A 16,149-nucleotide genomic window follows, 5' to 3' on the forward strand; every position below is an offset into this window, starting at 1 on the left:
TACAGGGATCTCATCAAGCAGGAATTTCTTGGCAGGGGATAGGACCTGTCTGCCATATGGTTTCCATGTTCAGAGCAGAAGGTGATCTGTGGAAGTGGAAGAAAAAAAACCCCTGAACTTCTGTGGTTGATTTTCACTTGAGACTAATTGTTCAGCGCAGCTCTGGGGAGGGACCGAGGACAGGTCTGACCCTCAGCCCGCTGCAACTCCCACAGCGTTTCGCACAGGAATGCCTCAGGACCTCCTCTGCAAAGTATTTTTATCGTCAGGAGATTTTATATTTTGACAGCTCCGATATGTGTTTGAAGGGCTAGACAATAAAAAGTAAAACTCTCCAGAGTGTAGAATGTACAAATAATTGTCATGTCCTGCCTGGCTCCAGCCTCCCACTGCCCTCCCTGCCTGCGCTGGCTGTGGGAGAAGCTCATCCATTGACAGCACGTCACTTAAAGGGAGAGCACTGGCTGGTTGGTGGTGGGATGTCATCTTCGGGACTGCATCGATCTTTGAAAAGCCTGTTATAGGAAAGCTGGGTAAAGCCTGTTGTGATGAGATGCCTTGTAAGATGGCCTGATCTGCCACTTCTGTCTTTCTAGCATCCTGTTCTCCAGCCTGAGGCAGTGAATCATGTGCAGTGACCGTATTAGAGGATTTTTACACTCTCCCACCTTTCTCCTGAGCCTGGTGGTAAGCTACTAGAGCATGTTCCTGGGAGCATAATAATAGTTTCAAATACTATGACTAACTAGGTAGGTGAACAAATCTGATCTGTCTCCCTAAACAGTTTGTCACAGTGAAATGCCCATTTAATTAAAATTTGAGCCAGGAGTGAAGCTTTTATTATGCACTCAAAATGCTGGGAGTATGGAAATTGCGCGGCTGCGATGCCAGGAGTGCTCTGCAGCAGTCCTGAGTGCAGAGGAATGGCTTTGTTCCTTGGAGGGGGCGCAGAGCATCCGCTGCTGGAGGGCAGCCCCCCAGGGAGGGCACAGTGCACCAGGAGGCTCTGGGGAGCACAGCCTGCGTTCGGGCTCTGAGCCTGCCTTGCTGCCAAGGTATGCTGCGGGACAAAGCGGTGAGCGTTTATTGTAAAAGGAAATCTGAGGGCTTGGGCTCGGCAGCACACTCCTCTGCCTGAATTAAAATTCATTCTGCTCTGGGAGGGCCTGGTTTGCAAACTGCAGCTTCCAACTGGCAGCAACAAAGAAGTATAAATGGCTAAGCAGACACAGAAGAAAAGTCTCTCTGTGCCTGACAGACAAAGACACTCACTACTCTTGAACAAATATTTAGGACGTTTCTGTTGCCAAAATCATCACAAGCGTCCAGGACACATGTTTGCAATGGAGCCATGACCCATGGTGTCCTCAGATCTAAAGCACTCGGTGAGCGGCTCAAAGCGTCACTGGGACCAGCCAAGCCATGTGCCCATCAGGGAAGGACATGGGGTCTCCCTGTGCAGAGTGGTGGCACTGGGAATGGCGTGTTGTGGTTAAGATTTTACGTGTGAGCCTGGGAGTGACTGCTGGGGGGCTACCGTCAGTCTCCTGTCAGTCCGTTGCCCCCACCCATGGGGAAGGTCAGGGTGCTGCTGCCACCTGATCCGTCTCCCGAAACAGTTTGTCACAGTGAAATGCCCATTTGCTTAAAGTTTGAGCCAGGAGTGAAGCTTGTATTATGCACTCAAAATGCTGGGAGTATGGAAATTGCGCGGCCGAGATGCCAGGAGTGCTCTGCAGCACTGGCAGCGTGGTGCTGCACAACCAGCCTGGCGAGCAGGAGCGAGTGCAGCAGGCTGCCCATGGTTATGCAGAGGCAGCAGGAGAAGCCAGCGACGGTGCGTGGGGCAGCTGCTCGGTGCCTTGAGGAAGGTACTTGTACCGTTGGGTACAAATCCCTTTGGTAAGGAGGCAGCGGGTGTGCTGTGTCTCTTCTTCCCGGCATCCCACAAGCCAGCAACAGCTGATCTGTCTCATGCCCCTTCTATGGAAAATGAGTCACTGCTCAGCTGGGAAGTTCATGCTTGTTCTCATAAACAAAACATTGTGCCCCAGCGTGTTGCTGCAGTGCTCGGGGGATACCTGCCTCCAACCTGGGGCGCGGTGCCCTCCTGTGTGGTGCAGCCAGAGCTGGAAGCTGCTGTGTCTCCTGCGAGAGGAGACCTGCCCCGTCCTTCTGGTGGGCCACGTAGCAAGCAAAGTGGCATCGTGTGTCTGTCTTTAAATGTCTCATTCCCATTCCGATGAAAATGCTGCTGATCAGAAATAACTAAAGAGAGCCAAATAAAGAGCAGTTGATGTGTTTGAATTCTTTCGACGTCTTTGCAGTTTCCGTAAAAGCACGGAGTGTTTTAAAACATGAAATGTAACATCAAAACAGTAAAAGTAGATCAGAATGTTCTGTCTTGAGTTTCAAACAATACCCTGGAAATTTCCAAGTCTTTCCTGTTTGTCCCACTGCTCACTGGAGTCCTCTGTTTGCCATCCTTCTGCTGTTTACGATGGCAAAGCTATCTGATTTTTCCTACTCACAGGCATCGATCTGGAGGCACTTAGCATATTTTGCTAAAATAGCCTCTCCAAAAGTTTCCTAGCGCGCTCAGGCAAAGTGGAAACATTCTGGTGGCTTCAATGGGCTCCCTCTGTCCCCGAGGAGGCAGGAACCCTCTTGCTGTCCCCTCCCGGACACTGGGGAGGCAGAGCCCAGCTGGGCTCTTCTCATGAGGAGCTCTGGGCTCCTGCCAGAGCTCAGCTCCAGTAGTTCAATCCAGGGACCCAGAACCTCTCATGACTTGAGGTCAGACGAAAGCAGAGCTCCCTCCTCCTGCTCTAGTTCTGGCAGGCAAATTCCATCACTGAACAAATATTTTGGCAATCAGAGATAATGGAAAAGGAAATGCAGAAACGTCCAGTCCGTCAGGAATTCTCTAAACTAGGACACTCCGAGCAGAGCAAGCCGGCGAGCACTGGGACTTGGCTCGGCCCTTGCCGTGCCTGTGGCAGTGGCTTTTCCCGTGCCATCCGCAGAAAGCCTTGCTCCGGCCCGGCCGCGTGCTGCTGGGTGTTTATTGCCTCGGAAGTGCAGCAGCGTGTGATTTGTAACGACGGGCTGCTCTTTATGGAAGTGTTTTATGCTCTAAGTGGTTACAGCAGTGTGGGATGGTGTGTGTATTTTGGTATCTATAAACAAAGCAGCTCAAGAATGCCTTGATACCAAAGGTTGTTTTTGGCTTTTGATCAAATACTTAATGTGTAGTTTTTAGCTTTTTCTTTTTAGTGTTTTTTGGTTTGGTTGTTTTTTTTTTTTTTTTTTTTTTTTTTTAAAAAAAAAGAGGTCAGCTGCTGAAAGTGAGTAAAAGAAAAGAAAACTGTGAAGCTTCTCACTCATGTGATTCTTTGAGTTAAGAGGAAAAATTTCCAGGTCTTTGGAAGGAGCAAGGCTGGTGGCTTGTGGAGGTGTGGGGAACCAGCAGCGTGGAGGGGGGGCCTTGGGGAAAGGCAGCCCCCCGATGCAAGGAGAGCTTGAGCTCCTTGTGAGCACCCAGCCCATCTGCAAAGAGAAGCCGGGGGTGGGGTGGGGGTTACTTGTAGCAGTTCTGAAGCCAAGACAGTTTCAGACTGAAGCCCCTGGGGTTCCCAGACTGAGGACAGACACGCTCATTGCTGCAGCCCATGCACCCTGCCTGCTGAGCTGGGCTGGGGAGCGCTGTGCTGCTGGTGCCAGTCCCACCAGCACGTGAGACCCTGGAGAAAAAGGGGTTTCTCCCATTGCTGCTGGTGCACAGTGGGCAGGGGGCTCAGCTGGACCATGGGTGGCTGGGACGTGGCAGAGAGAAGGTGATGCCCCTGTCCCTGGCACTGCTGGCATCCTTCTTGGGAAGCAGGGTGGCACCCCTGGTGGTGCTTGGGTTATCCCTTGAAATGGATATTGTGACAGCACACAGTAATATCCATTTCTCTGGTTTGAGGAGCTGGATTCTTGTGTTTCATGCTATTTTGGTATTCATTTCGGTTTTTATCATTTTAAGGTTCATGCGTTTCTAATTGTTATGAATACCATGCTAAAATTAATAGTTCTATGGTTGGTTTATTACATTTAGTAAAATTATGTGCATGTAATGTTTGCCAAGAAAAGACGCAGCGAGACTTTAATCATGTAAAGATGGTAATTTAGTTGTTACACTTGTTGAAATGATGGGATTAATTTTTTAAAAAGTTTGCAAACTAGAGGAGAAATATAAAACATTAATTTAGTTAGACAAGCAAGCCAGCAAGTGACTGATCCTCCCCGGCCAGTGGAGGAATACTGCTGTCATGGCAGTGGGGGGGAAAAGTGGCACCGGACAGTTTTATAATTGTGGGAGTTTTTATTATTCAGACCAGATACTCTGACTTTCTCTGGTGAACTCAGAAAATCTTAAACCAGCAGTGCACTTCGTTTCTCACTGCTGTCTCTACCGTTCCTACTGAAGAAATCATGGGTTCTGCGTGGCAAACAAAAAGTGCTTCACAAATCAAAACCTCTGTATCTAAATTAGATGCTTTTGCTACCAAAAGGAACGCATTGACGCCATAATCCCAGCCTTTCATCTCCAGGCCAGACACCGTGGCTGCCTGGCGGGTGGAAGGACAGCCCAGCACGGAGCTGCTTTACCCATGGGTGGCAGGCAGGGCATGGGGACACTGCTGGCACCGCTGTTACGGGGTGCCATTGCGTGTCGCAGCACTCTCCAAACTATCAAGCTGCAACAAGGTCTTTTACCATCTCATACCAGCACACTCTTCATGCCAGTCCCTCCGCTGCCTTCTCCTTGTCTCTCCTCATCCAAGGTGTACCCTCTCTTCTCTCTGCTTCTTTCTCTTCCTCGGCTGCCCAAATTCTTACCAGAACCAGCCACAGCTGCACCTTGTCTACATCGGCCAACCCTCCGCCCCTGAAGCCAGCCCACAGCTGTATATTATCAATGCTAATTAACCCAGCTTCATTCCTCTACAATTGCGCACCGCTGGGCCACCTCCCCACAAGTCTTACACGGGAACACCCCCCACAGCCTTACCTTTTCATTTGATTTTTCCCTCCTGAAGCCAGACTGCCCTTCTGAGGTGGGAGATCAAAGCACCGAGCAGATCTGAGCGGTGTTCAGGTGCTCAGGCCAGGTGGCTGGGACTCCCAAGGTGGGTGCCCAAGGTGTGCCGGCCGGAGGCACCAGCTGATCTGCTCCTCGGGGGTGGCTCTGCTGACTCGTGAACCAGAGGCTTGCTTGCCAGGATGCAGCAGGCTACTGCTGAGAATAGTTGCAAATTATTGCAGGGACCAAGAGAGCCAGCTCCCCATGGGACTCCCCACCCTGACAGAGGACCCCAGGAAATGTGACTTTGCCTATGTAGGATCCTGACTTTTCTCTTTTACTTCCTGGTCACCCTTCTCCATGTTACAGATAACCCCCTTTTCGACTAGAGAACTACCTGCCAGCAAGGGAGGGGGCCCCTCCTTTCCTCCAGTGCTCCAGGACTTTGTGCTTGTACCAGCTTGGGTTATTTTTAAGAGAAAAGGAGAGGGAGGGAGGGAGCGGGCGTGGGGAACCTTGCACAGGGTCGGCAGCCGAGCTTAAAGCTTCTGGCTGTGCACAGGTTTGCCTTTGTTGCACAGGGTATAGGTACTCGCTGGAGAAAATCTGGTCATAACTTCGGCATTAATTCCGCAGAGCGTTTTGTAGCAGATAGTCAGGAAAGAAAAGAGAAATGTAAAATAAGTCTTGTTTACTATAGATGATGATGTGGCAAAATAACTCACCAGCAGTTCTCAGGAGTTTATGACAATAATCATGAATATGTTTTATAAATGTGTAGCAATGTGAGTGGACTCAATTCTGGCTGAATTTAAATAATATGGCTTTGTGCAGCAAAGCCTAAATCAAATGGCTATAATTTATGCTGAAATGTACTACAGGATGCATTTATTCACAAGTATGTGCTGATTGTAGCATTGTGCCTGATTTATGCGATTTTACTTTTTCATATGAAAATCCCTACCAAAAATAATATTTAGAGCCTCCTTTTATTTACTGAGCCCCAGCAGTTTTCTGTAGGCACCGTGGCAGTGGATCACTTATCTTTCTTTAGTTCCTCAGCAGCCGGTCTGGAGCCAATAGCTGGATGTGGCCCGTGGTGCAGCACTTGCAGCGGGGCTGTGAAAGGAGAGGAGTGATGCTCATGCTGTGGGAGCAGCTCTGGAGCCTGCATTGCTGTCCTGCTTTGCTACATGAGTGGTCATCACATTTGGAGCCTGATTAAGATTAGTAAGAGGGAAGTGAATTAAAACCATTACCCCTCTGTCTCTGGGGTGTCAGCGAGCGATGGTGGATACCAGAAGTAGGTCAGGGGAGAGCAGACTTTATCCCTCACCCCTGCAATTTGGTTGGCAATTGATGGTAATTTGGACGTGGAAGGCATATGGGTGCATTTAGACTACAGAGCTGTAAACTTGAAGGTTTCACGTCTGCAAGCACTTTTCTGACACGCGAGCGGGTTGAGATCCGATCGCCTTTGACATCTTTGCCGATTTCCCACACAGCAGACTGGCCGGCGATCCCGCAAGACCAACATGCGGCTCCTGCAGCTTTCAGATCTCATTAAATCGGGCCCTTCACGGTTCCTGCCGCAGGGTCAGGGCTGGTCCCGGGGACAGTACCCGTCAGGGCCACGCTTCCACCTTCGCCCTGGGCTGCTGGGGTGTGTGGCTCCCTCCTGCCGGGACACCCGCGAGGGTCTCCACAAGCCCCATGGGTGCTCTCGAACCCAGCTGTGACAGCCAGCGCTGCCGGGACTGGGCACAGGGCTGCTCTGGTGTGTGCCTCTGCCCTGAGCTGGCTCCTGGAAGCACTGAGGCAGGGTGCACAGGGTTCAGGTGTAAAAAGCAAAACCGACCCAGGCACCAGCTGGGGACCCTGGAGCCAACAGCTGGCAGGGTGCCCTGTGGGTCCAGACCAGGAGCCCAGGACCCATGTCCTTCCTCTGGTGAGGGGGCCAAAGGCTAAACCATTGTGGTGCCTCAGGACATGCAGAGGGTCAGCTGGGGTGTTTGGGACATCAGTGGATCCCCAGCCACGTGGCCTTACATCTCCAGTGTGGTGTGTCCCCTTGTCAGTGGTTTATGTCTACAGTTACAGAGGCTAAAGCAGCTGGTTGTGCTGGGCTGTGCAAAGCTGCGACAGCAGAATTAGTGCTGGTGCTCTTGTGATGCTCCCCAGGTGACTCGAGTCAGTGCTGGGCACTGAGGAGCTGATGACAACTGCAGCCTCCATGGCCAGGCTCATCACCCCACTGGCCAGCCGGCCCCGTGTAAGGTCTTCGGTAGCTGCTCATTAATGTTGACAAGCCTGTGTAGCAACCCCTCTCCCCACAACTCACACCCGGCGTGCGGGTGGTGCTCAGGAGCTGGGGTAAGGCTGGAATGGGCAGCTGTGAAGTGATGTTTCCTCAGCCGGGAGAGCATGACCCTGTGGCCCAAACAGTGTTCCTTTGGCAAGCGTGGTGCCTGTAATGTTTTAATTGGGTGTGACAATGCCCCCTGGCACAATTAAACTGAGAAGCCTCATTTATCATCGCTACTGAAGGCGAATGTCAGCCCCTGAGCACCCTTTTCTGCGCTTAATTTTTTGGAAGTCACAGAAGAGCTTTCTGTTGTCAGGCAAATGGAAAGGTTTGGGTAATCCTGGCCTTGTAGAATTACCTTGAGAAAGTGTCATCTCTCTGGCTCTGCTAGAAAAATACATAATTCAGAGACTAAAAGCAAGATTTATTTAAAGCATTTGAAATCCCTAAATAAATCATTTCATTTCATAATAGGTCCCAAACCATCCTAGGCGTGTGCATATCCATTAGGAGAAAGTTAAGATGCAGCAGTGCTTCTTCCTGGGTTAAAATTAGTTGTGCTGAAAGTTTATCAGTGATTTATTCTGCAGAGTGACTCCATTTGTAATCCTCCTTCCTGAAAGTTTCAGCACCATTGTTTTTAATGATAAGAACTTGTTGTAGCAACCTCTGTCCCTAAACACTTGGAAATTCTTGTTTAAATAAACATGCAACTTGCAAGCAACATGCGGCTTAAATGTGTATCTTATTAAAAGCTGGCAGGAACGGAGCCTCCTGGCTTTCTTGCCAATGTTTGGAATACAGTAGCATTTTTTACTCCGTAGTAATAAATTTCTGTAGAATGAAGGGCCATAATATTTGCTGTTTTTAGGGGAAACTCTGCTTAGTTAGGTGGAGAAATGGAAAATATTCCTAATAAATAGGACACAGAATGAAGGAGGTAAATATTTAGGGTGTTAACATTGTGTCTGCCTTACACAGGGCTAGAGCTCTCACCCTTAATTTGAAGGAGGGAAGGAGGCATTTCCCAGCGCATCCAATGCAAGGCTGCTTGGCGAGGCATCCAAAGAGCACCCGATTTTAAACTTGCTTAAAATGAGACTGAGAATTTCCTCTTGCCCCTTGCCCATAACCCATCAGTACAGGACGGGCCGGGCAAAATGTCTGCAGTTTTCGATTACACAACTGCAACGGGGAGTTTTCAATCAAACATTCTACTTGGTGTGTTTAGCTGAATTTTAGTGCTGAGCTCAATCCAGCTCTTTATTTGCAAGGAAGGAAGCTGGTGAGAAGAGCAAAGCCTGGAGGTGGGAGGGTGGGAGGCAGAGCAAACCTGGGCTGTGGAAACAAGATGTGGTGGGTGAGGAAGCCTTGCACTCCACACAGCGTGGTCAGGCGGCTGTGGCTGCTGCAGCATACAAGTATGGAGACCAGCGGCGGTCCCTGCAGTACGGCCCTGCCAAAAGGCCAAGGTGGTTGCCACGGGGTGTCTCTGACGGCAGACCCCTGGAGCAAGGTCTGCCCTGAGGGGTGGGTGCTCGCTGGATTGCAGCTGGGAGTGCTGGTGCCCCAGGGACTTGGCAGCGACCTTCACCTTCTGAGTAGGAAGCCTGGCATTGTGAGGGTGCCCAGATGACCCTCATCATCATCTGCGTGTGTCCTGCAGCTGCCTCCTCCATTTCTGCGCCTTCTGGACCAGGAGGGCTCACGGCTGCCTTGCTCTGACCCATCTTTCATTACGAAAGGAACTTCTACTGCTGTCTTTTAAGTTAGTGTTTTCTAATTAGTTCACTATTAATTAAGGGGTTCTGATGTTATGATGTGAAAATTAGCTGGCAAACCAGACTGCCATTAACCAGAATTTGCAGAATTAAATTCTGAATTCCAAAATAACTTCCTCATTAATAATTTTGATTTTCCAGACATTACACAGAAACAGTGGTGATTAGCAGAAGTGTGATGTGTTCTCATTCATAGTATCCCTAATTAGCAGTAATTTAGTTATTAACTCTTTAGTGCAGATGAGCTGGGATGGAACTGGGGAGTGTTGACTCCTTTTTTGCATGGGAGCGTTTTGCCCACTGCTTTCAGGTCTCATATCCCTGCGGAACTTTGTCTGCCCAGACCCCTGGTTTGCTGCGGCAGTTTGCAGAAAAACCCCTCGCCTTGTGCAGGCAGAGGGTGAGAGGGACAAGCTGCTTGCAGGCTGGTGCTTCCCTGTGCCGGGGGAAATCCCACATAGGGCCCCCCATACCTCCCAAGATGTAACTGGGGAGCGTGGGGAAGGCGAAGCGCTGGACGCGGCCGGTGCCGCCGGTTCACTCCAGCCCAGCAGCTGGGGCTGAGGCTTTACCTGCTTCATTCATAACTCAGCCAGAGTTCAAGTGGGCAGGAAGCTGGCCCTCTGCCTAGGAGAATTTGTCACAAGATTAAAGAATTAATGAGAAAATACAATATATTAAAGAATGAGAGATTTTGCTAACCTCTTACCTTGTCTTTGCCTTAATTGCCTTTAAAAATCATAGGATACAATGAATTATCATTGATTTTTCTCAATACCTTTTATTTCTCCAGAAGCCAGATAAATTGCAGCCAGAGGTGATGGTTCAAAGGGACTCGAGAGATCTATGAGGTGGGCAGGATCACAGACATCACCCCAGGGCCCCGGCTCCCTCGGCGGTACCGCAGATCGTGTGGCAGAGCTGTGTCCCCGCTGGGCCTGCCCGGCTGCTTGGACACACCGCCCCGGCGTTCGGCACTGGGCAGCCGCCGTGGCACCTCGCTCACAGTGCGGCTGCCGCCTCGATTGGGACGGGAGGACATTGCGGATTTACGTCACCTTTGGCTGGTCCAAGAAGTCGGGCAGCCCTCTCCAGGGTGATGACTTCTGTTCAAAGCACAACATCTCAGCTTTATTTTTTATCCTAAATCTGAGGTTTTGGTGGGCAATATGACTTCTTCTGGAGCTGGTGTAGGACAGAGTTGGAAGCACTGTGTTTCCCCCCCATGTGTGCTGTGCACCTCCAGAGCCACAGCCCTGTGGGCAGGATGGAACCTGCACCCGCTGCCTGGCCCTGGGTCCCACAAGACCCAAAAGCTGCCAGGGCAGGGGGTCCCTCTGCTCTGACTGCCTTAGGGATGGGGGAGCAGGGCTGGGAGCTTGGACCCCTTTGCTGCTATTGTCCCCCACTGCCATGGTGTTGCCACCCTCCCCAGACCATCATGCCAGTGCAGGCTGGGTTTCTGTGGGCAAGCCCCAGACAATTCCATGGGGATGGCATTTGTGGGCATGACGTGGGGATGGACAGCATGTGCAGTGACCTGTCCCGACCTGGACATGCCAGGGCAGGGGACCTGGCAGCTGGTTGTGTCCAGATCTGCAAGAGGGTCCTGCTGCTGGCTCCACCAAACACCATCGCTGTGCAGCATCCCCACGCTGGGGTCTGGTTTTATCGATCCAGAAATGAACGGCGCTGCTATGGCAACTGAATTATCATCCCGGGGCTTTCCAGTTGTGGCTGGTGATAAGTCACCCCGCTGCAGAGGCTCAGCCCAGACCTGTCCTCTGCTTTGCAGAGGACCCCCGCTGTGTGGGGCTGGAGCCACAGTCACCCCATAAACCCACCCTGCGGCACCTGAAAACACAGTGCCTGTCTGGGTGAGACCCTGTTAGGCTGCTCCCCTCCAAACTGGCACCAAGAGGCATCTCAGGGAGGGCAGCATAGCCAGTCACAGGGACCCCATATTCTGAGAGTGTGGAGAGGCACTGCTGGTGATCAGGCTGAAGCGAGCTCGACCACAGCATGGAAAGGAGAGATGGGATTTCTTTGAGCCACTGGTCCATATCAACCATTGTTTATTCAAAGTTCACCTTAGAAACAAGCAGTGTTGGGAAATTCAGTGGGGCAAGTCCAGATGGATGGAGATCGTGAAAGATTTATAAAGCCTTTTTGGTGGCAATCAATACTGCTTCTTATTACAGCTGTGTCCTTCCAAACTCTTCCTTGTTTATTCTTCTACCTCTGCTAATTTGACCAAAATTTAATGGATGAAGTACCAGGGAGGGACCCGGATATTTTAAAGATGCTGTGCCCCATTTCAAGGACTAAGCCTGGTGATTAATCTTTCCATCTGATTCCTTCCACCAGTGATAGGATTTGATTGCCAAACTGTAGTGCCTAGCAGTATCAGTATTTATTCACATTGTCCATGCACCTGCAGACCACAGCCATGGGTCGTACCCCAGCTGCATTCACATGTACCACTACAGTGGTCCTCATTCGGAGAGCTGACGTTGTAGGGACAAGGGCTGTGTAGTAGGAATGACAAAGAGCGAGCAGAAAGTGCAAGGAAGCATGGGGTCATGGTGTCAGGCTGTGTGTTCAACCTTGCTGCTGCACTTCTGGAAAATTTCTCAAAAAAATTGCAGAAATCAAAAAAAGAATGTTCCCATGGCTTTTCCAGTGGTCACCAGGAGGTTCTACCTGCAGGAAAAGCAGCAGAGGAAAATGTAAGGAAGCATTTGCAAGTACACCAAGCAGTGAGAAAAGCTGGTGCCACTGGCTCCCGGGGGTCAAGCAAAGATCTTGCAGAGAGAGATCATTTGGCTGTGAACAGCCTTGGAAGTATTCAGTAAATGCTTCTCATTTTCACTGTAGTTCTGAAAATATTTCATTACCATACAGCACAAAATACGACCTCGCTGAGGAGGACGTTCACTGACAGACCTTGGAAAGATCACTGAGATTGGACCTTTTAAAGCACCAGCTAACATATGCGCTCAAGCATTTTAGAAGAGCAGGATGAGATCCTTCCTAGACTGTTAACAGTAGCTTTGCATACTGTTTGGTGCACTGAGGACATTCCAGAGGACAAAAGTTTGTGCAAGATTTTGCAAAAGATGAGGAGGGTGAGCTAAACTGTTACAGGTTTGTTGGCTGACAGTCTCAGACAAAATTATTGACAGACTGAATGAAAGGCGTTAAAAAAAAGCTTTTGAGGAAGCAGCCTGAACTTCACATTTCATTGAGGGTTTATGTCTGGTTGGTCCACAACGGAGCCATTGAGGTGACAGAGAGCAGGGCAGGAACATGACTGCTGAGACATAAACATGGTGGTACCGAGTAGGATGTAAAGTGAGAGCTGGGTGTGGGGCTGGTGTCTGGACATCGAGAGGCTGTGGGAAGCTCAGCAGGGTCCACAGGAGAGGCACTGGATTTAATTCAGGCTGCGGCAGATGTGCACAATAAGGAGAGAAGTCAGCAACTCTGTCTGGTTCGACTGCTCGGAGAAAGGCGTGCAGGGGCAGGTGGGGAGTCTCCAGGTTGCTTCCTGGGGAACAGCCCTTATCACAGAGGATTCCTGTTGAAACTTCAAGCACAGGCATGGGATTTATATCAGGAACCGACACAGAAAAGCCCTCAGGTCTGATCTCCTGCTTAACACAGGCCAGATGAGCGTGAGGATCCCTCTGGCCTTAAATGTATGATCTGTTATTAGAAAACACCTGGCAGCTTGACTGGCATCACTGGGAAGGGACAGGGGTAGGAACATTTCTGAACTGAAGCTCTGCTCCCAGTGTGAGCACAGGGGTAGCCCCAGGCAAAGAGTAACCTCAGAGTTTACTAACCTCACAGACAGAGGCACGTACTGTGCCCAGGGCACAGCTTTTTGAGCGATGAATAGCAACAGGGTAAGCTCACATTTTCGGTTCCAGCCAGCATGAACTTGTGGCTGCCCACCTGGTGGCTTTACCTGGTTCCTGAACTGGGAAATCTCGCAGTGATGTGCTTAGACAGCCTTCCAGGCAGGACTGCACTCCCACGGGCCAGCAGCATCCTCAGGATCACCTCGCTGGCTGTGCTGTGCGTGGCCCTCCCTGCAGCAGAACCTGCTTCATGCTAGATATTCACGGTGGCTGCTGGGAAAGCCTCAGTGTAATGGGATCATTTTCCTGCAAGCTGTTTCAGAAGACATCATCCAGCCAGTCATATTTTTGTGCAGCATCTGTCAGGCTTTTGCACTTCAGCAAGCTTCAGACAGGACCATTTATAGTTTCAATAATGCTTTATTCAGAGACAGGTTATGATAACTTCCATCTCTCTGTTTTGCAGGTATGATGTAATTTGAACATGTCTATGGAAGTTTGAATGAAGGAATTGTCTTGTGTATATGATGAATATTCTAATTGAGAATAATATTCAATAAAGGCCAAGACAGGTGCTTTCTCCTTCTTGGGATTCCTAATTGCTGATGTGTGACTGGAATTTGTATGTCCTCTTAAACATCTTTCCAGTGGTTTCCCAGATTTATTACTGTTCCATACTACTGAACATTTGCATAAAAAGAATTTAAATTAGCCTTTGCATTGGTATTTGATATAAGGAGGATCTTGCTGTCACATTCAAATTTCATATGCAAAGAGGGCACCAGTCAGAGGGTAACTTAAATTTTACTCTGGCTTTGGAAATACCTTGGCTCTCTGCATCACTGTGGTTCAGAACTGTCCTGATGCAGTGGCTACTCCTGACACCTTTCTGGCTTGCTCAGATACTTAGATGGCCACAGAAATCCCTTTGGGATCCCCAGGCTTTGTCACCAGAGGCAGGTAAAAGTGGTTTGTAGTGGAAAAAGGAGATTCAGAGATCTGGCTAGTGGTGCTGCTTGCCTCAGGTCCTGGAGAAGAGGCAAATCCCTCTTCAGCTTCCACCCTCAGAGGTGTTGACCCAAAAACCTGTCCTGGAAACATCTGTCACCATCCTGGAAATGGCTGGAAAATACCAGTTGATTTTAGCAGTCTGGATTTTGGCTGCCTGTGACTCTGGTTCCCTCAGCTTTTCACCCTTTCCTGCTAACCTCTGTTTTTTGGGAAAAGTCGCCGTGAAAGGACAGCAGAGAGGGAGATGAAAGTAACCATTGTCTTCCTCATGGCCCCATCCCATCAGACAGCCCCAGCACCTTCCTCCATGCTGCTGCTTGCCTGAGCTATACAAAAGCAGGGACTGGACCCTCCTGGCTTCTTGACCTCCTTTTTCTCCATCCTCTTTGTTTCCCTCATTTTTCTGGCTGGGTTTTTTTTTTTCATTTTAACCTTGGGTTTGCAGTTTTTCCCAGCACTCTTCCAGTTTGCCTACCAATTCTGCTGACTGTGCAGGCGAGCTCAGGTCTCCCAGCAGACCACCTGGGAAACAGGAAACGCTCTGAAGCTCTGGATTAACTGAAAGACCATATTTAGTTCCCCCTTGACTTCTCCATTTCCATCTCCTGGTTTGAGTTTGGGCCTTTAGTCCTAGCAGTCATAATCATGCTCAGACAAAAGTGGCTTGAGGCGAGCTGGAGAGCCCCGCACGCCAAGGAGTAAGTGTATCTTCCTCTGGAAAAGCCTGGGATGTACATTCAAGCTGTCGAGCACAGGACCCCACTTTTCTGATGTCTGATTTGACAAAAGCTCAGCTTTCTGAGGCCCTGCAGAGCAGGGTGAGTGCTCACGAGGCAGCTTCTGGTTGCTTCGAACCTGCTCTGGGACTGGCACCGTCTGGCCCCTCATTCCTCATTCTCACAAGCTACTTCATTTTGCTTGTGATGTTTTGCTCAGCTGGGTGAGGAGTAAGGTCCTGCACGAACACAGTGTGTCTGTAGACCTGGGAAAATCTCCCAAGTCCCAAGTAAGGAACAGAGATTGTATCAGCAACCTCTTCACAAAATCTCAAAATATGAAACCAGGATTTTGCATATGCTGAGGATCTGACGAAACACTTCTGGTGCCACATCCTTCTGTAGACAGGAGCCTCTGGCCTGAGAGGTGAATGGCGTGGGCACTGGCTGGCAGCCACCAGCTTGTGAGACCTCCCTGTAGCTGCTCGTCCTCTGACCTGAGCTGGGTGCTTGGCTGCTGCGTATCCCTGTCCCCGGCACGTGTATGCGCCTCTGTCACAGCTGCCTGAGCTGCAAGAGCAAACCCCTTCCCTCTGCATGGCTGAGAGGTATCGGGGAATTGCCTTTGTGTCTGCAGCATGGAGCTGCTTGCGCTGCTTTTGAAATACTACCCTCCCTGCGCAGTGGCTGGAAGTGCACAGCTCCAGCCTACAAGCAGCGTACAAAATGAAGCGTAATTTAAACTAAAAGTGAGGGACAGGGAGGAATGCATGGGCCACATGCAGGCGTCTGCAGAAGTGTCTTCTTTGCCGGTGCAGTTCTGGACGTGATCCTGACAAATATCTGCTCCCGTTGTTTTCATATTTTCTCTTTTCTCAGCCCCGTTGCTGCCCCTGGCCAGCAGCACTGGGTGGCAAAGCACCCAGTGGTGTCGTGGAGGTGGCCCTGGGGCCCATCCCAGCTGCCCAGGAGGTCCAGCGCAGCCACCACAGGATTTCTTGGAGAAGTGGGTCACTCAGAAAGTGAATCCAAAAATAGCTCTCGGGAAATAAATACCCCTCTCCCCCTGACCTCCCGGTTTCCTTGGCTCAGCCTGTCAGAGTTTTGGACCTGTGCCTTCTGACTTACACAGCCATTGCTGCCCTGCCTGCACCCAGTGTCCCTGCCCGCACCCATCCTCCCTGCCCGCACACAGCAGCTCTGCCTGCACCCAGCCTCCCTACCTGCACCCAGTGTCCCTGCCTGCACCCAGCCACCCTGCCTGCACCCATACTCCCTGCCTGCACTTGGCCAACCCTGCCTGCACCCGGCCACTCTGCCTGCACCCGGCCACCCTGCCTGCACCCGGCTGCCCTGCCTGCACCGACCTGCCCTGCCTGCACCGACCTGCCCTGCCTGCACC

At 50.5% G+C, this 16,149-nt stretch overlaps 1 protein-coding gene across 2 annotated transcripts in view; it reads left to right on the forward strand.

The window, feature by feature from the left end:
- The window catches only part of MN1 (MN1 proto-oncogene, transcriptional regulator), a 290,178-nt gene that overhangs the window by 145,316 nt on the left and 128,713 nt on the right, over positions 1–16,149 (forward strand). The window contains exon 3 of one of the 2 annotated variants that reach the window (XR_013930930.1): positions 597–687. The exons of the other annotated variant lie outside the window; for it this stretch is intronic. The gene's annotated coding sequence lies outside the window, so the exon portion shown is untranslated. The remainder of the gene's footprint in view (positions 1–596; positions 688–16,149) is intronic. 2 annotated transcript variants of the gene reach the window in all.

This window comes from Falco punctatus (genome assembly GCF_963210335.1).
Source record: "Falco punctatus genome assembly, chromosome: 1".
Lineage (NCBI taxonomy): Eukaryota > Metazoa > Chordata > Aves > Falconiformes > Falconidae > Falco > Falco punctatus.